The sequence below is a fragment of the Cyprinus carpio genome, chromosome A23, assembly GCF_018340385.1.
Source record: "Cyprinus carpio isolate SPL01 chromosome A23, ASM1834038v1, whole genome shotgun sequence".
NCBI classification, from domain to species: Eukaryota; Metazoa; Chordata; class Actinopteri; order Cypriniformes; family Cyprinidae; genus Cyprinus; species Cyprinus carpio.
The window spans coordinates 25,388,731-25,411,581 of NC_056594.1; the positions used below are offsets into that span (position 1 = coordinate 25,388,731).

Below are 22,851 nucleotides of genomic sequence, written 5' to 3' on the forward strand. Positions count from 1 at the left end.
GGTGTTGCTCTTTTGCACCCTTGAGGGTGGAGGCCCCTTTTCTCTTTTCATATTTTCTGATCAGTTCTTGTTAAACCATATAACTTTATGATTACTTAAGGCTGGTTAATGAGAATATAAAAATGACTGACAAGCGCAATAATAAGATGCCATGATTGTGGGCCTGGTGGGAGATAGTCTTCATTGCAGGCAAATACTTAGAGTTGAAGCAGATGTTTTATGAGAGGCCTGTTGGACTTCCCGGATCTGACATCAGCCTGGCTGCAGCCAATCTTTTTCTGAACCCTCCCCTGAAGCCCCAGTGTACAGCACATGTTAGTGTGATACGAAGTGAAAACATTCAAGATGTACTTTTGAATCACATCAGATCCATTGTTGCATGTTCTGTCTGAGGTATGCTGTATGCATGTCTGTTTTCTGCACTGGGGAGGATTGGGACAGGTGACACATGCAGAAGCGTACTGTGGGGTCTGGAGGAGGAACAGCTGCACTTGACTGCTATGGACACAACTTCAGTTCTGCCACATGCTCACAGAGATCAAGTGTCATTCTTTAATTGACCCATGGTACAGTAGTTGGCGCTGCTTCTCTTGTGAACTGTTCCCTTTAGCAATGCACTCTTTGAGGTGTTAGTTGCAGCAAACCAAAGGAAGCAGTCATTTTCTCCACAGGGAGAGAAATGTCCTGCTTCTAATTAGAGGACCTGGTCACCTTCATCCAGCAATGCTGCGCAGTGATTGGTGTCCTTGTAAAGGAAACAGTTGGCCATCTGGTACTTATTTTCTCTTTTTCCTGTCACCTCAGATGAGAGGGTCAGTGAACCTTCCAGCACCTCTACACCCCATCTCTCGCTCCTCATGCGTCTTCTAGAGCACTGTCAGTCCAGGACTATAGCTGCATGTCACATGATATATTATTGTACTTGACCTGTGTATATACTTGAATTATATATGATACCTTATAATGTAATGAAATATGTAGGGCCCAATATACTCCATTAATATGCTATTATTTTGTTTATGTTAAAACTAAATATATAAATAATCAATAATCTATTTATCAATATTAAATATGAAAACAAATATGCAGGTAATTTAAGTTTATTGTTTAAATAAGCAATTTATTATTTAAATTAAGTTTATGTGTTTATGTTAAAGCTGTGTAATTTATGTGTAAATATAATCACTTTTATGTCTTCACAAATATTTAGAGCCCAACTAGTACAGATGACAGAAATGACAGAAGTTTATAGAATAAATTTAAACGTTTTATATTTATCTGCATCTCTGATGTTAGTAATGAGAAATAATGATTATTTAGTTTAATCAATAAATGATGTATATTTTTGTATAAAATCTATTTCCATTGATTTGGTGAACTGGTTTATGTACTGTCAGGCTGTATTCTTTACAAGTGTAACTATAAGAATAGAAAAAGAGTGAAAACGAATCAAGACAACCTATATAAAGTTTGTGTTCACATATATATTCAAAGGAGGGTCACTGAAACAAGTTCAATTAATACTCAACGTATTTTTCACTCTAAAAACGTGCACCATGTTTTTGTGATGCTGAGGAAGAGTATGCATTTGTCTCTCAGAGTCTAAACACACAAAGCATGATTATCAGAGCAGAGCAGAGCAGCAAATGCTGGAGAGTTTGAACAGGACAATCTCTCTCGCTTTCTCTGAAAGGCTCTATTAATAGAGGTGCTTCCTCTTTTTCCCAGTTGCATTCCTCTGCCGCCCCGTGCAGAAGTCACCCTGTGAGTGTTCACTCATTCATTGGTTCCTTCCCTCTCTCCCGCCTTCTTTCACTGTGCATCTGAAGCAGACTTTGCATTCATAGGCAGTTGGCATCAAATCTGTCGGTGGAATTCCTCTTGGTGAATGTGACAGATAACGCTGAGAGAGAGAGACAGGCTCGGTCTCTCAGAGCAGTCACGGTGAGCAGTAGAGCTGTTCTCAAGAGCCCTGGAGCGCTTGGATCCAGTGATGGTTGACTTTGCTGCGTTGTGGACGTGTGTTCTTCTGCAGATATGTGGTGTTTGCAGTGCAACTCAGAAAAAACGCAGTCTCTGCTTGAACTGGAGCTGGATAGCTGGTAAGACTGGACTATAACTATTGTTTGTGTGCAAGTTTAGGTCTGAACTAATGATTAAACAGTGTGGTTTGATAATAGAATAAAACGAATGCCATTAAAGAATATTTGTTTATATTGATGTATTCAGTGATGTTACTGGAAGTGGCCTTTGTTAAGTTGCAGTACATCCGAATTAAGTCAATAAATGTTTCAAAGTGCTGTAAAATGTGTGTGTATTGAAAAGCCTGTGTATACAGAAGCTAGTCATGTGCTGTTTGTGTGTTTTGTGTTGGTTTATGTTAGTTGTCATTCATTCTGTAGTCCCTGTAGCAAAGGTCATGTGTGCTGACAGAAGCATTGCTCTATATTTATGAGATGATCACATTAATGATAGTGTTTTTTTAGCCTGTCCAGCTGAGAGATACAGTGTAACATGACAGTCCACATTTATCACGTCTCGAACACAGAGTTCTTAGAAAGCATGAAGCTGAATAATTTAGCATTATTTATTAATCAGAGATGTCCTGGGCTGAGGTTAGACATCTTATTCAAGACTATCTTGCAGAGTGGTGCTTTAAAGCTTCACATAATGGATTATTTATAATGTCCAGTGTTGTTGTGTAAGGTCTGTGCTTCTCTGTTAACTATTGGAAGGCCATGAGGCATTCGACATTCTGGAAGAATTTTCAAATTAAAGTTGCTGTTTGTGTTTTTTATTACCTTTTTTCCCCTGTGATGATGGAAATCGTGGCCTGAGTTTTCAGCTCAACACTTGTGTGCTGTGTACTATGTCACATGTCTGCAGTGCTGAGCTAGATAACAGAATAACACCAGAAAGATCAGCAGGGAACGGCTGCTTCCTTTGCTGGAGGACACATAACAGCCACCTCATATCCTGTGCCAACAGCCCTACAGCAAAACTACAAATCAGCAAACGTGTTATTTTATTGTAATATTGTTGGTTATGCGATGCCTGTGTGATTTCTTTGGCTGCCAGTGATTGTATCATCTAACAATTCAATGACTAATTGCAAAAGGTCTGCATGAGGAGCTACTATGTAGGATCTGTAGTGGCTTCAAGAAGTATTAAAACATTTATGTCACACACACTATGTAACTTTTATGTCAAGTGTCTGCATGCTATTATATTATAGATAACAAAATATCAAAGCAAGTGGCATCAGTAAACTAATTCTGCCAGAGCTTTTCTCAGAACTGACTTCTCTTTTCCTTTTGCATTGACTTTTAAGAAACTGGTGTCAGAGACAAGTCAGTTCTTCTCAAGTTCACACACAGCAGAGTGACCGCAGGTGTAGTTCATCACAGCTATGAACATATTCCACTAACGTTTGACAAAGCAAAAAAGTCTTGCAATACTCTATCAGTCATTTTGAACTGTACATCTCATTTGTTGTAGTTATTTTCAATTAAAACCTATTTTTTGTGAAACATTGCGCTTGAGCTGTCCCTCTTTAAACATCAAACCAAGTGGCATTTATTTTAGTTATCTAACACAATGAGTTTTAAGTGTGGCTTTGACTCTGTCATCTGGTTCATCTGGTCTGCAGTGTGTTGCAGGCACATACGGAAATCCACTTGAGACGACCAGCATGCTCAAACACACACTCACTCACACAGGGCTGACGTCTGCTCTTCATTAACATGATGCATTCCCAAAAGTCCCAAAGATTTCTCCTGCCCTCTTTCTCATCCACCTTTATTCACTTGGAATGCTGGAATTCCCCTGCAAACACCTAGTGGGGATTGTTTGACAGATGACACACACACACACACACACACACACACACACACACACACACACACAACAAAAAAAAAAGTCAAATTACAAATTAAATTAAATCATTCTAACACAATCTATACAATACAAATTGTTTTATTAATAGACAAACTGCAGTGCAACATGAGAGAACACATTTGTCTTTTGTTTTTGTTTTTCTTCAGTTTTCTTGTGGAAATCTTCTGTGGTTTTGGTGGCCAATCTTAATTTACTGTTAGAAACACAATTCAGACTGTGGGGCTCTGTGAGTCTGTGAGACTGCAAGAGGAAATGTCATTTTAGACCGTTCTTCATTTCCCCCTCAATCATAAAGCAGCTGTTCCTTTTTAATGTGACCTATGATGGGGAAATGACCTCACTAGAAGAGCCTGAGTCACTCATGCTTGAGCACACGCACACTTTCACAGAGTTCTGCCAAGATTCAAATCACTAGTTTAAAACCTCAGTTACAGAGGCATTCCTGGTGAAGTATCTACATTGAGAGTTGTTTATGAGAACCTATTCAAATATGATTAACATGAAATAATTGATATAATTTCGATGCGTAGATGGGAATATGAATTTCAGATTCAGATTGAGGGCCAGATTTACTTACAGCTTGTGTCAGTGCGAGCCCCTTTTTTGGCATTAAAAAAACTACTGTCAGGATTTACTAAAGATGCAGTTAAAAAATAAAAATGAGAAGGCATGGTGTCTGTGTTGTGTCTGTGTTGTTATTACATTACACACACCTGATTATCGTCGCTCTGCTTGTTTGCGAACCGATGCTAATTTGTGCTGCTCTTTTAGTTGCTGTTATCAACTTAATTTTGGATGCTGCATAAATATCCGTTACATGTTAAAAATGTTAAATCCTAAATGTTACAATTTAGCAGTAAATGCACACTGAAATTCTTCACCATCTCAGCCTGATTTTACATGAGCAGCATGGTTTCTAAACTGTGTGCTGGCGTTTCTGTCTGAGCACTGTTAGGCTAGCCACCCGCGAGAGAGGAACGTGTCAGTGTTTGCCAGGACAGATGGTGCATGAGATTCGTCTCGAGAGATATTATGCAAGAAGTGTGAATTTCACTGTGTCTGCAGCACATCTCTATGACTGCATGTACTCTGTGTGAATGTGTGGACATGGCACTCATCTGGTTCCTCACCTATAGTCCCCTATTAATGCCTCACAATTTGTCATGAACAGTTCTGTACTGTATTGTATATAAGGTTGAAAAGTCGATAGCAAGCACTGATATTTCAATACCAATGCTATTTTTACTACTACTTTAAAGCTATGACTAGTCTTCTAGCATGCTTACAGAAGCCCATTACATTTTATATCATTCAAAAAAAAAAAAAAAAAAAAAAAAAAAACTGATCAACAGGATAATATTTTCGTTATTATATATTTCATTTTTCTAACTTAAATGTAATGAATGAAAGTATATTATATTTTAGGATGAAGTATCAGTAGTGTGTCTTTTGATTAGTTAGAACAGCCTAATAGTTGTGCAGAAGTCCACTGTATTTCACTTTCTAAGGTGTGCTTAGTTTACATTTGCCTTCAGCTGCTCCCGCTGCATTGTGAGGTCTTGTTTACAGTTGTTTGTACAGTGATGCATGTGACTAGAGGCATGACAACTTCAAACTCGGAGGAGGAAGTTGTTGAAGGAAGTTTTTTTCTACATTATTTGAGTAAAATCCTGTACATGCAAGTGAGTTCTACGCCGAGCGTGATGTGCTGGTGTGTAAATGATTGGTTTCATCAGAGCAGACTTTGGCTCTCTGCAGGAAACTGAACTGCACTTTGAACTTGTGGCTTATAATGGCAGATAAGCAGAAGAAACAGAACTTCTTTGGCAGGAGATCTTTCTTTGGACAACATTCACGTCGAAATTCTGCAAAGAGTAAGAGTCAGTGAGTAATGTTCATGTAAATATGGAAGATATATGCTCTACCTGAAGACTAAAGTAAGCATAGCTGATCCACAGATACATGGCTTAATTAAAAATAATAAGGACAGATCTCTGTTACTGAGTTTGTGTGCTAAGCATGTGCCGGATAGATCTGCAGACCATCAGACAACTCTCTTAACTTGATCACTTGAGTTTATTTGGTAGAATTAATTCTGATTAGGTCTTTATCCAGCTGACAAAATTATTAGTTGTAATATGTAATGCCACTATTTTTTTCCTTTAAGTTTACCATGTTTGTTTCAGCTGTTATCATTCATGAAGATTTTTAATCAAGTCTGCTCTCAGAAGTTGTTTGTTCTGTTAATATTTTCTTACTTTTGCCCCTAAATAGTTGGATTTTGATTCGATTTTTTTATACATTTTCTACCAAAAAAACTTTTGCTAGGTTGTTGCGGGCCGTAGGGATTCTTTTTGGTTGCTAGGGGTTTCTGGGAGGGTAATTAGGTGGTTGCTTAATAGACCAAATCCAGATGGACCCTACCAGGCCATAATGTCTCTTTGAAATATCTCTTTCATTAGCAAGGACCACTAATAACTGGTTTTTTATTTATGAGTTTTTTAATGTTTTTTGTTTGCTTACGAGTTTTGTTGTTGTTGTTGTTTATTTGTGCCTAAAAACTGTATATAATAGCTTTAAGGCAAAGTCATTATTAAGTTCGCAATTAAATTTGTTCGCAATTAAATGTTTTCTAAATTTAGTTTGAAACTTAGAATCAATTGCCGAAATCACAGTACTCCTGGTGGATCTAGAAACATGGAGTGTGTTCACCCCTAAATGTTTCTTTATATACTATTATCTTTTTAAATTGAAGAATGAAGGCTGCATTCGCGTAGATCCAATCTTTTGACACGTATGCAATTTTTTTGTGCCACCTGTTTACTTAAGTCTCACCTGACTGCCAGAATATACTTGGAATAGTTCTCACAAGTATTGAATATGAGCACAACCAAATGTGATGCTTTATAGCATGCCAATGCTTTTGAACATTTCTGTCGTGGCTTACAAATTGTCAGAACACTGCATCTGATTCTGGAAAGGAAGAGGAGGAAAATTTTCTATCTTTGCTTTGAAGTGATCAGTGCAGTCTTAAATAGCATGATTTATGTAACTACCCTCTAATGTTGATGGAATTGTTACGTTATGCCACAGTTTGTTCTAACATGTAACTTCACTGGCGCTCCGCTGACCATTTCATCATGATTCTGAGTGTGTGAGCATAGGAATCGGAGCACACACTGTACGATACGAGTATTTAGATGCAGGTCAGATGACCAGGAATCACATTTGAAGGCAGAAAAAAATTTATTCCAAAATAAGTCTTATAAGTGTGCTTGAACTTTGAATTTGCATATTAAAACTTTTGCAGCAGCTCACGACATGGCATTCGGGAAAGCAGCTCCAATTAAAAGAAGTTTAACACAAAGCGTAACTTAACAAACTGAAAAGCATTTGGTGTGAACAGCCACTAAATCGTACTTATTTCAGAGTAACAAAAATGAAAGCTCAATCTAGGTCAGGCATGAAAATGCAGGCTACCACAGAAGCATATAAAAGCTTTGTATATCTAAGCTGGTGTTGGGAATGGTACACTTGGATTTACATAAAAATCGAGGGTGCATCTTTAGAGAGCTTTGAGAACTGTTACAGGACGGGTTATGCAGAAAGCTTAGATACTAAATCATAACTATGGGCATGTACTTGCCCATTAAAACAGTCTGGATGGATTTGTCAACATTAGAAAGGCTAAACAAATGTTTGTGCATAAGCACCGCAGAAAGTTTGCATGAGAATCTTCTGCACATGCAATGTGTGTGAAATTGTTAGTGAATATGACTCATTTAACCATGTAAATGATGTAAATGTGTATTTTAACATTCATTCATTTGCTTTCTTGTCTTGTCTAGTGTGGAGGGGAGTGTTCAAAACTGTGAGCCCGGCCCTTCCTTGGACACCAGCACAGGATATGGCCATGGCCCTGTCACACACAGTTCTGCCTTAAGTCCGGAGCAGTTTGAAAGCCCAGTGTACAGCCACAGCGTCCAGCCAGGCCCACAGCGCCCTCAGCGGCCAAAACTACAGCACTCTCAGTCCATCCTCCGCAAGCAGGCAGAGGAGGAGGCCATCAAGCGCTCGCGCTGCCTCTCTGAGTGCTATGAGCTCTCCACAGACCTGCAGGACAAGAAGGTACAGTGTCCCAGCAAATTAACAGTGGATCAGAGGTGTGAACTTAGCCTATGCTGCATTTCATAGTTTGCACAATCATTATCAACAACGTTAACTTATTCTACTAATACTAACCCTAAACTAACAGTCTGCTAATACTCCAATGAGAGTTAGTTGACATGAAGTTTAGGTACGGAGTAGGATTAAGGCATCTAGAATATGGTCATGCAGAATAAGGCGTTAATTTGTGATTTATGTGTTTTGATAATTAGTAAATGTGCTTTTATTGTGTGTGATAATATAAACTTTAAATGTTCAGTGTTGTTTTTTTTTTATGATTATGTGTTTGCTAAATTTCATACACTATAGTTAGTAGAATGTCTAAAGTGGACTATTAAAATGAAGTATAACCAAAAACACTATTGTTTATACAATATGTGTTGTAACTTTCTAATTAACCCTAAATGGTTTGTTATGATACCGTCTTATTCATATGTTTCTTGGTTTTCTAAGATGGAAATGCTTGAGCGGAAATACGGAGGCCGTTTCATAACCCGTCATGCTGCACGCACCATCCAGACAGCTTTCCGCCAATACCAGATGAACAAGAACTTTGAGCGTCTCAGGAGCTCGACTTTGTCGGAGAACCGCATGACCCGCAGGATCCTTCTGTCCAACATGAGGTTGCAGTTTTCATTTGAGGGACCTGAGAAAGTCCACGGCTCTGTTCTGGAGGGGAGGCAAATGTCTCTCCTGGACGATGCCAGCCAAGTAGGAGGCATGGTGCAGGCTGGAGAGATGGTTCCTGTCATTTTGGAAGGCCCAGAAACTCAAAACGACTTAACAGACACAATCACAGAACTAGAGGACACTTTCTCGAGGTCGATCGATGACACACTGACCTGTCGTAGTCTGCACAAAGAGGAGCTGCATCCCGAGCAGGCGCTTTGTGAAGAGGGCATGCAGCCAGATGATGAGCTCCCTCAGCCCCATGAGCACCACAAGCTGGATGAGATGTGTGACGTGACGCTCTTCATCGATGAAGAGGAGCTCTCTCCACTGGTTCAGCCTTCCAGCTCTGAGTCTGAGCAGTGCATGCAGACTATCGGCTGGTCCAAGGATGACAAGGTGGACACAGACACTCCTTCCTTCGAATGCCAGGGGGGCCGCGGCTCTGTGCAGATTTACCCCAGCTGACCATCGAGCCTCCCACCGACAGCTCCACAGATGTAAGCGATCGCTCTGAGCATGGTTTGGTCCAGCCACAAAATATTCACGAACAGACTGTAGCAGCACCACGGGCAAGTCCCCAAATCAGTCGCACATGGACTACCTCCTAGAGTTCCCTCGCTTTCTCGAGATGAAGAGCCGCTTAGACACCGGCAGGTGGAGAGCCACCTGGCCACCAACGGCAACCGGCAGAGCAAGTCCGAGTCAGACTTCTCAGACGGAGACAATGACAGTATCAACAGCAATTCAAACTCCATTGACACGATAAACTCAGAATTGCCATCTAGAGACGAGAGTCTGAGAGAACAGAGTCTCAGCAAACACACTTACCACAAAGACACTCGCAACAGCTGGGACTCTCCAGCGCTCAGCAGCGATATCATGCGCAAGAGACAATACCGCATCGGCCTCAACCTCTTTAATAAGTATGTATTTCAGTTGTTACACATAAATGTTATTTTTTTTATTATACATATACATATTTTTTTATATTTTAATATTTTATTTTTATATTTTCCTTCAGTCTTATGTTTTTTTACCTTATCCTTTTATTTGTTGTTTAGGTGTATTTCCACTAATTTTATCACCAATTTGATCATAATTTAGAAAAAGTGGGACTCTAGAGGGAATTATATAATTTTCACAAAACTTTGAACTTTCAAGAAATCACGTTTTCACAGTACCAGGACAGTGACTGCAGGATCTTTAACTATTACTTTCAATTCAGAATATGCAGTTACAGCCTAGCAAGCTATCAATAGTCATTTATCCAAGCCCAAATCTAAAACATCATATTATTTATGCCCCACAACAGTAAGTTTGTAATTCATGTACTGTATAAAACTGTATATAAACAAAATGTTTTTAGGGTTAAATGTTTCATGGTTGATGATCAGTGGTCAAAATGAGCAAAATTGGCCAGGATTAGTCTTGGTTAGCAAACAATACTCCATCACATCACCTAATTTGCCTTATTAAGCTTGATGAGGAAAATAAACTAGGACTGTAAGAGAGATGTTTGTTTCATGGGGTCTTTAAAGAGACTTATGATGTCTGAAACATCTAAGCATTTTTATATAGAAATGTCACAGCATAACAAGGTTGAACAGAAATTGTAGAAACATAAAACCTGCCACGAAAAGGCATTTTAGACTAAACAGTGAAAGCATGAAATTGCGACGTCAATAAAAGCAAATGTAGTTTTAATCTGTGTAAGTCAATAAAATGTAATTGCAATCATAAAGGGGATGCAAGTAAAATAAAATAAAAATAAATTAAATTACAAATAAACTTTGTTCCATTTTAAACTTTTGCAGTTCAATTTATCAAATAAATCAAATATTAAGTTCACCATCCTGTTACATCAGTAGGCTAGTCAGTCAGGATTGCCATTGCACAAAAGCAGATAACAAAATTATTCAGAACCAATTTATTTTATTTTTTTCTAACATATAATCCTGCTCACTCTCTAATTTCCAGACATGTATGAAAACTGTTTGTCAAACGCAAATATAAAAAAAGAGAAGTTCGTATATTCCACACTGGAATGAGAGTACAAATCAAAACTGTGTGTGTATGGTGTTTAGCTTTTTTTTCAGAGAACATTTCAGAGGGACGTCTGTGGTTAGCTGTACAATTATTCAGCTACTTATCACACAAAGATGTCATAACTCTAAGGAGTTTTTTTTTCTTTTCAAATAATGTTTTGCATTGCATTCATGTTTCCTTTTGCATGTCCTAAACCAACATTGATGTGGTATGATTTTGAGTTTTCAGTAGAATGAGACGTTAACTTGCTGATCTACTTTCAGAAAGCAAGAGAAGGGCATCCAGTAACTGACGGAGAGGGGCTTCATTCCTGACACGCCCGTGGGTGTGGGCCCACTTCCTGCTGCAGAGGAAAGGCTTGAGTAGACAAATTGGGGAATTTCTCGGGAACAGACAGAAACAGTTCAACAGAGATGTTTTAGAGTAAGTATTTACATTTTTCATAATTTTTTTTATTTATATGTCTACATTTATAATTGCCACTTTCCACAAATAAAATACACACAGGTACAAATTACAGACGTAAATCCCATGTTTGTAGAAAAAAAATTGAAGTGGTGTTCTGTTGCAGCTGTGTGGTGGATGAGCTGGATTTCTCAGGGATGGAGCTGGATGAAGCTTTGCGCAATTCCAGGCTCAAATCCGGGTTCAGGGAGAGGCACAGAAGGTGGAGCGCCTGATTGAGGCTTTCAGGTGTGCTATCACATTACAGAACATACAACTAGTATACAGACATACACTAAACAATCATTCATTCAATATAACTGCAGATTTTAGAACTGCAGTGTTATAACTTAGAAATGACAAAAATACACAACTAGATCAGCACTAGATCATTTTCATTGCTTGGTTATTGTAATGTTTTAACATGATTGACCAGAGTTACAGTGATCTGTGGTGTGTCTTTGTTCAGCCAGCGCTACTGCATCTGTAACCCTGATGTGGTCCGTCAGTTCAGAAACCCTGACACCATCTTCATCTTGGCTTTCGCCATCATCCTCCTCAACACAGACATGTACAGCCCCAATGTCAAGCTCGAACGAAAGATGAAACTTGAGGACTTCGTCAAGAATCTACGAGGTTTGATTGAAACACACTGTTTTTTTCATGCTAATAAATGAGCTAACATTCACATCCATAAATCACATCCGTCAAGGATGAGTCCGTGGCTACAGCTCAACTGAACACCGGATAGATAGGAAAACAAAACAAATACATGTGTACTGTAGTGTATATTGTATACCTCTGTGTTCCAGCTGTAAGGCCAGTCTTGTGTTTGTGTTGGAGGGGTTGATGATGGCGAAGACATCCCTCGGGAGATGCTGGTTGGGATTTACGAGCGGATCCAGAAGAAGGAGCTCAAAACCAATGACGACCACGTGACTCAGGTGCAGAAGGTGGAGAAACTCATTGTGGGCAAGAAGCAAGTAGGTTCCTCTTAATACTGCTCTATGAAACTGTACTAAATTTGCTAAAAGATGCAGACTTTTGTTTTTAATCCCCTGACAGAATTTCAGAGATTGAATGTCTTAAACACTATCCATGTAATTGCTGAGGATAATGAGTCTATCAGTTGTAGAATAAGACGTCTTTGATCATTTCTTCAACAATTCAGATACGACACTTTTGAATTTTGAAAAGTGAATTGCATTAGTTCACACATATATCTTGACTTTTTTATCTTACATTACAGATGGGATCACTTCACCATGGCCTTTGGATGTGTAAGTATACTTCATGATACAGTATATACAGCAGCTGTCTGTCTGTGTGTGCATATCATCACTCCTTTACGTCACTACTACAGGCACTTTGCACTCTTTCATTTTCTTATCTGAGCCTAACGTCATACTGCATATTTTGTGCTGGATGTAGAACTCTAGATGCAGAATTTAAATACTGATACATTAGGTATAGATTTGGTAACAGATCCAAATATCTCATGAACACTTGACAATAACTGTGGAACACACAACACTATTTATACACTCATACACTCATACACTTATTTATCTAACACACATACTTAGTATACACTTCAAATTTGCACATAATATACCTGTACATACAAAAGTGTCTATTGTAATATACCTGCACATACAATTGTCAATTTATATATTGTTATTCCTTACTTACTTTTTTCTTTTTTTTATTCTTTTATTATCTGTTTTTGTTCTGTCACTGTCATTCTGTTGCACTGCGGAAGGTTCTGCCATGAAAACAAATTCCTTGTATGTGTAAACATACCTGGCAATAAAGCTCATTCTGATTCTGATTCTGATAATCTAACAGAAAAGTGAGTGAATGAGTGAAGAATGAGTGAAATGCTTTGCATGTCATGTAAATGAATCTGACTGGTGTGTGTATGTACCTACAGTAGTCAAAGGGATAGTTCATCCAAAAATGAAAATTCCGTTATCATTAACCTCAAAATTGTTAGAAAAGTAAGATATTTAGAAATATTTAGAAAAATGTTGATAACCACAGTTGCTTGTAGCCATTGACTTCCATAGCATTTTCAATAGAAGTCTATGTAATTGTGTGTGTGTGTGTGTGTGTGTGTGTGTGTGTGTGTGTGTGTGTGTGTGTGAGAGAGAGGAGTATGAGTGTGAATGTGTGTGTGTTCAGCAGAAGAAAAAAAAACTTGCACATTTTTCTGTGTGCATAAATGCTTACATAAAAGTTCATTTTTTGGTGAACTATCCCTTTAACCATATTTTGGATGCAAAATTTGTCCTAATAATCGAACTAAATCTTATAAAAAGCTCCTCTTTTTGGGGGACATCCGTGAAAGCAATATTAAAAAAGGAAATTAAGTGTAAGGGTGTGGTTAGGTTATAGATTAAATGACTAGGTCTGTATAAAAACAATAGAAGAGAGAAAATATCATAGCTCAGCATAAAAATAGGCTGTCAGTGGAAAAGTCCCCACCACTATAGAGAAAACAAACATGTTTGTGTGTGTGTGTGTGTTACAGGTTCTGTCTCAGGCCCATCGCAGGCTGGTGTGCTACTGCAGACTGTTCGAGGTCCCAGATCCCAACAGACTGCAAAAACTGGGGCAGCACCAGCGGGAGATCTTCCTGTTTAATGACCTCCTGGTGGTGAGAGATCAATAAGATACACATAACAAATGATATTAGCACGTTACGACATCTATTAAAGCTAAACACTCAAATATCTACAAATGTGCTGATGCTGATCACTGTGATTTCTGCAACTTTGTGACAGGTTACCAAGATCTTCCAGAAGAAGAAAACAGTGACATATAGTTTCAGGCAGTCTTTCTCTCTGTATGGGATGCAAGTGATGCTCTTTGAGAACCAGTGTAGAAATATGAAAACACTCAATCTTTCTGAGTGGAAGAGCCATAAAAAAAGTGCCATAAAAAAAAAAATCAATATTCATTTTTATCACTTAAACCATTGTAATGTAAATTAATAACTCATCATTCTGCCAGTGTTTGTCAGTGCGGTGTGAATTAGCCTAAAAGAATCCAAATAAATACATAGTTAATTTATTTCCCTTCATATTGCTTAAGTTATGCTTTCTCAGGTTTTTTCTTATTTTCTCAGTCTATCCAAATGGTATCCGGCTGACTTCAGCCATTCCTGGTGCAGACTTCAAAGTCCTGATCAATTTGAATGCTCCCAACTCTCAGGACCGCAAAAAATTCACCAGCGACCTGCGAGAGTCCATTGCTGAGGTCCAGGAAATGGAAAGTACACGGATAGAGTGTAAACAAACCTTTTATATCTTCCTCATCCTCACCATTACCAAACCAGTGGTTTTTTTTTTTGAGCTGCCCGTATAGTTTTCAGCCATTGCTGAGCATCAGTAGTAGTAACAGATGCAGAATCACAGTTTTTAGGATTAAAGAGAGCAAAAACACTTTTATATACTGCAAAAATAAAAAAATAAAAATACTTCATGATCTCCATGAAATCTATGATTTCACAGTCATGGTCTCATTTAACATATGACTGTCCATATTTACATATTTATGGATATTCAGCTTTGCAGGAATGCTGTTACTCATTTCACATGTGGGACAAGGTCATCTAGTATATATTATAATGCTAATTTACTGTACATGTTTGATTGGAAGGGGCAGACTCAGAGGCTCATGTTACCTAATCAGAAATCCCAGTCGGGCCCAAATCAGATTTTTTTTTTGGATGACCATATAAACATTAAAAAATCTAACATTTTCAATTCAGATCCGGGCCCACTTTCTAGTGTAAAAATAAAATTAGATATGCGGTCTGATTTCTTGCATTGTGACTACCTATATGTATGTCAGATCAGAAGAGGTTTTGTATCATTTTTTACATCTAACTCAACATTCTTTAATAGTTTTTTTCCCCCTGTGTTTTGAGTTACCATTTCTATCTACCATTCTGACTTGATTATTCTTTCTCTCTCTCTCTCTCTCTCCTCTCTCTCTCCTCTCTCTCTTCCTCTCTCTCTCTCTCTCTTCCAGGGCCATCTGATTATATGCTAAATACATTAAACTGACATTAGCTTTAATATAGGAAGGGATGCTGTATGACTCTTTCATGTGTTTGCTATACGTTTGAAATGATTGTTGACTGTATGTATGTTTGAATGTTTGTAGCTGAGCTGGATAAACAAGAAAGGAGTGGTCAGACCCAGTATGTCTCAGAGCATGTCGGGCCTAAAGAAGGGAGACTGGAAATGGCACCAAGGGCCGCACTAGTCTGGATGACACGTCACGCCATGGGGGAGGGGCTAAAGCGGAGCAAGACGCTCAGTAGCTCCTTGCGTGACCTTTCTGAAGCAGGTGAGATTCAAGTATATCTGATGTACTGATGAAACAGATTTGCCTTTCTGCTCAGCAAAACCAGAGAGTAATTATGTTTTGTTTGTTTGATTCCTCATGTAGAATGATATTCCTCAAGTTTAAAAACATTTCTTAACATTTCTTAATCTTATCTTTCCACATTTAAATATATTATAAATTATTTTTTTTTCTTTGGTAACATTAGATGCCTGCAAGTATGGGTCCTACAATGTCTGCAGTATGTATTCACAAAATGAAAAAAAAAATTGATGGCACACAAATGTTCATTTGTGGTGTGAATAGGTCCAGGGTTTTATATTCTGAATCGTTATCCACAAGTAATATTTGATCGTGGCAGTGGTTAGAATGGTGTCCTGCTCAAATGGGGTGTTATTAAAATAATATTCCAGGTTCAGTTCAGTTGAACAGCATTTGTGGCATATATTGATTAAAATAAAAATCTGCTCAGACTTAGGAGGTTCTAAAAGCAGAAATAATTTTATAAAAGCTGTATTTGAGCTGTAAAGTTGTTTCAATTATCACTTTTTTTTTACAGTCGTTTTAGGGTTTGAGGTATATAGGGTTTATACATTGCTAAATTGTGTAATAAGCAGGTAGTTAGTGATTTAAGACACGACACATATTGTTTTCTTCTTGTGGCTCCACTATTTAAAAAGTAAGTGTTTTAACATCTTTGAATTGACTTTTTGAGCTGAGGTTTAAAATGGCAGAGTTGGATTTGTGTGCTTTCAGCAAAACACATCCCATTGCCCCCTTTGGATTTTTCTCAGACTCCTCCATTGCTCTGGCATTCTATATTCTTTCCCGCTAATACACCTGCTTCCAGCAGTTTTGATGAGAGTGTGGAAAGAGTCCAAGTAGATCCATTTCGGCATTTGCCTTTTGGTTCAGTGGTGACGCTCCTTGGGGAGTGTTTTTTTCTGCAGGTGCGGCCTCAACTACATTTTGTACAAGATGTGTTGTGTAGAGTGTATAGCTGCTCAGTATTTGCCTGTTAAAGGATTTCTCCACGCCAAAATAAAATTTTTGTCATATTCCGCTTACCCCCATGTCGTTCCAAACCCGTAACAGCTTTGTTCATCTTCGGGACCAAATTTAAGATATTTGGATGAAAACCGGGAGGCTTGTGACTGTCCATAGACTGCCAAATAAATAACAGTGTCAAGGTCCAGGAAAGTATGACAAAACTTCGTCAGAATAGTCCATCTGCTATCAGCGGTTCAACCGTAACTTTTGAAAGCGACGAGAATACTTTTTGTACACGAAGAAAACAAAAATAACGGCTTTATTCACCAAGTCGTCTCCTCTGTCTCTCCCCACATCACCATAGTGTACCATTTTTGTGGAAAACACCTGCTCTGAACGCAAACTGTGTACACTCTTCTGTGTCAGCCGTGACACAAATTTTCATTGTGGAGTGGAGTATCCCTTTAATAATGTCTCTTTGGAGAGACACTCACTTGTCCCCTCCTGTTTCAGGCTTAGACAGCTAAGGCATTTCCAGCCTTTCTTTTTTCCATCTTGGTATTCTCTTTAGTCTTTGAAGGTTTGATGCATTCTCCGTTTGGAGCCATTAGAGTCAGGAGGAGTTTTGTTAGTGGTCCTGACATCTCTCAAAAGGATTGAAAGATTTGCAGGCTTTAATCTGTGAACTCTTGTGGATCTTCTTGTTTGGGGATTCCCTTAACTCTTATTGGGGGCTCCGGAACTCATGTCACGGTTGGAGATGCTTTTGACACCATGGGGACAGATGATGGAGAACAGAGCCAATGGAAGTGGAGACCTAAGCACAGTCGGAGACCTGAGGTGACACCGTAGGCATAGGGGGCCAAAATGAATCCACAGGCTTGTGGGACCGAGGAAAATGAGGGCCTGGCAGGCCGGTATGGAGTCTGTGGAACTGAGGACCAGGTGGACCCAGAGGGAAGGAGGAGCCCAGCATAGAGTTTGAAGGATGAGGTGTAGCCAGAAGACTTGAAGACCGTGTTATAGGCAGGTCAATGACTGACCAAGGCGGAAATAGGGAGGGAACGAGGGAGTCTGGTGGATTCTGAGTACTTTGGGACCCCGTGGTGGAGCTGTGGGAGTAACTGAAGTGTCAGAAGACTGAGCTGAAGCCCAGAGGGTCAACACACCCAAGGTGGGGGCTGGCTGACACGAAGCCCAAGGTCGATCCGGATCAGCAAACGAGGAGCTGAAGGGCTGAGTGAAGCCAGTGGAGACAGAGCTGAAGAATTGGGAAGTTTAGAGGCCAGCTTCAGCTCACCTTCAGTGGCGAAAGTGTGGGTGGAGCTTTTATCCATACCCTCGAATTCCACAATGACTCCCACAATTGACAGACGATGTTGTCCGGCTCATGCACCTGGTCAGACGTTTCATGAGGCTCAGGCTCTGGGGAGATGGCAGGTTCAGTCGCATGGTTCACTTGTGTATAGCGGCAGGGCTTGGGATCTCCGTCTGCAGTGGCCTCTGGCAAATGTTCTGTGCAGTGGGGTGATGGCGATGGGCTCAGCTCTGGGTTGAGAGTGGGACTGTTGGATGAAGGCCAGTCCATTGTTCACCAGCCCCCACTACACAAACATGCGAAATCTTCCCCTTTAGCAATCCACTGGAAGACGGGCCTCTGACATGGAGAAAAAAAACACACATCCAAGCAGTCCGGGAAGCAAGTCAAGTCAAGTCATCTTTATTTTATATAGCACTTTAAACAAGAAAGATTGCGTTAAAGCAAACTGAACAAACATTAATTAGGAAAACAGTGTGTCAATAATGCAAAATGACAGTTAAAGGCAGTTCATCATTGATTCAGTGATGTCATCAACATCCAGCTCAGTTCAGTTTAAATAGTATCTGTGCAATAATTTGCAATCAAGTCAACGATATCGCTGTAAATGGTCTCCAACTAAGCAAGCCAGAGGCGACAGCGGCAAGGAACCAAAACTCCATCGGTGACAGAATGGAGAAAAAAACCTTGGGAGAAACCAGGCTCAGTGGGGGGGGCCAGTTGTCCTCTGGCCAGACGAAAACCAGCAGTTCAATTCCAGGCTGCAGCAAAGTCAGATTGTGCAGAAAATCATCTGTTTCCTGTGGTCTTGTCCCGGTGGTCATCTGAGACAAGGTCTTTACAGGGGATCTGTCTCTGGGGCTTTACCTAATTAATGCAGCCTAAAAAATCCTTTAACGGATTTGGATATTAGAAGTGTATTAGTATGTTATGTGTAAGCCAGGTTAAAGAGATGGGTCTTTAATCTAGATTTAAACTGCAAGACTGGTGTCTGCCTCCCCGAACAATGTTAGGTAGGTTATTACAGAGTTTGGGTGCTAAATAGGAGAAGGATCTGCCGCCCGCAGTTGACTTTGATATTCTAGGTATTATCAAATTGCCAGAGTTTTTGAGAACACAGCGGACCGTGGAGGACTATAATGTAACAAGAGCTCTTTCAAATACTGAGGTGCTAAACCATTCAGGGCTTTATAAGTAATAAGCAAGATTTTTAAAATCTATACGATGTTTGATAGGGAGCCATTTCAGTGTTGACATGACCGGGCGAATATGATCATACTTCCTGGGTTCTAGTAAGAACTCTAGCTGCTGCATTTTGTACTAACTGGAGTTTGTTCACTAAGCGTGCAGAACAACCACACAATAGAGCATTACAATAGTCTAACCTTGAGGTCATAAACGCATGGATTAACATTTTCTGCATTTGACATTGAGAGCATAGGCCGTAATTAATTTAGATATATTTTTGAGATGGAAAAAAGGCAGTTTTACAAAATGCTAGAAACATGGCTTTCTAAAGAAAGGTTGCTATCAAATAGCACACCTAGGTTCCTAACTGACGAAGAATTGACAGAGCAACCATCAAGTCTTAGACAGCGTTCTAGGTCATTACATGCAGAGCTTTTAGGCCCTATAATTAACACCTCTGTTTTTTTCAGAATTAGCAGTAAGAAATTACTTGTCATCCAGTTTTTTTATATCGACTATGCATTCCGTTAGTTTTTCAAATTGATTTCACCGGGCCACGAAAGAAATATAGAGCTGAGTATCATCAGCATAACAGTGAAAGCTAACACCGTGTTTCCTGATGATATTCTCCCAAGGGTAACATGTAAAGCGTGAAGGAAGTAACGGCCCTAGTACTGAGCCTTGCGGTACTCCATACTGCACTTGTGATCGATATGATACCTCTTCATTCACTGCTACGAATTGATGGTGGTCCATATAAGTACGATTTAAACCGTGCTAATGCACTTCCATTAATGACAACAAAGTGTTCTAGTCTATGCAAAAGAATAGTTTGGTCAATTGTGTCGAACGCAGCACTAAGATCCAATAGCACTAATAGAGAGATACAACCACGATCAGATGATAAGAGCAGGTCATTTGTAACTCTAAGGAGAGCAGTCAGGCACACCAGCTTGTTGAATCATTGGTATGGTCCTCCAGTGGACCATCCCACTGCTCCAAGCATAGCAACTGAACGACTGGCAGGTCCATAATCAAATAGGGAAAAAACCCTGCAATGCCGTCTGAGTCCATTCTTCTGTCACTTTCAGTGGCTGTGAAGAAGTTCAGGAACACAGGAAATTGCAAAAAACTGACTTAGATCGTAAATCCAACACGGAGCACTCTGGAGAATCACTAGGAAACACAACCACACAAAATATAGACGAGAACAGACAAAGGAGCTGAGGAAACAGGGCTTATATAACAGGAACATAATCAAGGTAAAACAGCAGGTGAGAAGGAACTAATTACCAATCAAGGAAACTAAATGGAAAAGCAGGCAAACAGAAAGAAACTAAAAAACTATGAAAATGCACAGGAGCTGTCAGTACCGATAGCCTTGTAGGCAGTGCCATATTATAACAGCATTGCACTTTGGGTGTCTCAAGTTTGAGTCCTGGTTTGGTCCTCCTTTCTCTCTCCCACTTCAAAAAATAAAAATAAAGAAATAAAGAAATATTAAAAAAATATGTTATTTTTCAGGTCAATTTGCAATTCAAAAGCACAAAAAGTCTGCTGTGTTTATATTATATTGAAACTGATCTTTCAGTCTTACATTTAATTTATCCAAGTATTTGTGAGCACCATGTGTCTTGGCTTGTGTATTTGCTAAAAAGTCTCAGCTTGCTGTGTTTTTTTTTCATCAGTTTAGAGTAGAGGGATGTTACAGGTGTGATCTTTAATTCTACTGCATGTCTGGGGCAGGCAAGCATGGGCGCTGTACCAGTGCAGGATCTCTAGACAGCAGTTTAGAAGTAAGTAGACAGTGGGAGGGAATTATTTGATTTGATAATGTGTAATGCACATTTCTTTGCATCTTCTGTGCTTCATGGGTTTAAATGGTCCATTCTCTTCTTTGGATGCATGTAACATATTTATTGATGCCTAACCTGCCTGCCTGCTCACATGCATGTACTGCTCACCTACTGAAACTGGTGCTTGTCTGTAAGTGCAGGTGCTCAGAAAGACCTGGTGCCTATTTTTAAGCACGCATGTTTTTTTCAAACAGTCTGATGATGGCTTATTTATGTTCATGCAAATCTGTTCTTTTAGTTCTTTTTTAAAGGGTCTTTCACTTGTGTTGATGAACCTAACACACACAGACACAGAGTGAAACTTTTTTTTTTATTTACTTTTTTTTTTTTTTTTTTACATTTTTACACAAATTGCTTTTCTTTAATCAAATGCCTGGTGTCCCTGCAAGTTTCATCAGATCATGCTGACTGGACCTTTGAAGACTAAGACAAATGTGGATTTCAGTCTGGTTTGTTCATGCATTAGGTTCTGCATTTTTTTTTTTTTTTTTTTTTTTTTTACATTTCATTTTGATGGATGATTTGAGTATTCATTAATAGTGGATTTGCTGCTTAGATCTTCATTTACATTTACATTTACATTTATGCATTTGGCAGACACTATTATCCAAAGTGACTAACAGTGCATTCAGGCTATACATTTTTTTACCATGATCTTCTTACCTTATCCATTTAAAATATCTAACATTGGGAATCAAACAATGTAATTGTCTGTCAAAGATAAATAAATAAACAATTGGATTGAATTGGATTTGTGCAGAACCACATTCCTCACAGAATTGTCTGGAGTGTTTTTTTTTCATTCATTAAAACAGTACCATAGAAAAAACAGAGCGCATGTATTTATATACAGTACCATTCATAGGCCTTTTTGTAAACATTCTAAGGATATGCAACCGCGCCACAAACCTTTTTTTTTTTTTTACCTCTCACAGGAATGATGCATTTTATAGATGCCATGTGTGTTAATTTAAAAAATAAAGAAAAAAAGTGTAACAATGTAATAAAAAGTACAGTGCAATAATGTAATACCAACACTTTTGTAGGACAGTCTTCATTTTACTACCATGCAGTTTCCTGTCAAAATGAAACAAAAGCATGCATGTTCAGATGTTCATGATGCCACCAAGTGTAGTATAATTACCTATGGCTACAGCCCTGCAGCGAAAACTGTCTCAATAAATTGGCATGATTCTGTTCAGGCTTTAAAGGTATTGATCCCAACTGCTGACTCCATGATATTTATTTAGGTGGAGCTGCTAAAACAGCATTTAAGCGGACTGAAGATAAAAGGCAACTTTTCATCAATAATTTTTTTAAAACCTACTTGAGAAAAATAGGATATCAAAGCTTCTGTGTAAAAGGGTGCAAGTCATCGACATGTCCTGTATTTACTTAACATCTTAAAGTGTAAGATGAATGGCTTTTAAACATGTCTCTCCTCACAGGGCTCCATCGTTAGCAGTCCTCCTCTTGTGTCGAGAGAACCTTCCTTCCAGGAGCATCTGTTTCCTAAAAGACACTGTTGCTCCAATCTCCTCCTCCCTCCCTCCTTGTTTCGTTTTTCGACAGCAGTCACGAATCCTCCAACGTAGCACCACAGCCCCACTAGCACTAACAGCCAGCCACTGTGGATGGACCGTCCTTCAAACAGCTTTCACACGTGCCTGTGCAATAACCATCTGCCTGAACACAGAGAAACAGCACATGATCACCAAACCACACGCCTTGTGCTATCAGCATACTGGTGTGAGCTTTAAACAGACACGTGATGAGCAAACCATACCAGAGCCATACCATCCAGCCTCCCAAACAGTGCAGAAACTGCATCTGTGTTTGATGTTACTCATACTTCTAGCATTCTGCCTTCGGGTGAATGTCCACAAAATTAGAATTCTGACAAAAATTTATTATTTT

The 22,851-nt window shown here is 39.1% G+C and overlaps 1 pseudogene; it reads left to right on the top strand.

The window, feature by feature from the left end:
* Positions 1-1,287: 1,287 nt before the first annotated feature.
* On the top strand, positions 1,288-17,232 carry LOC122135154 (annotated as a pseudogene).
* Positions 17,233-22,851: the final 5,619 nt, after the last annotated feature.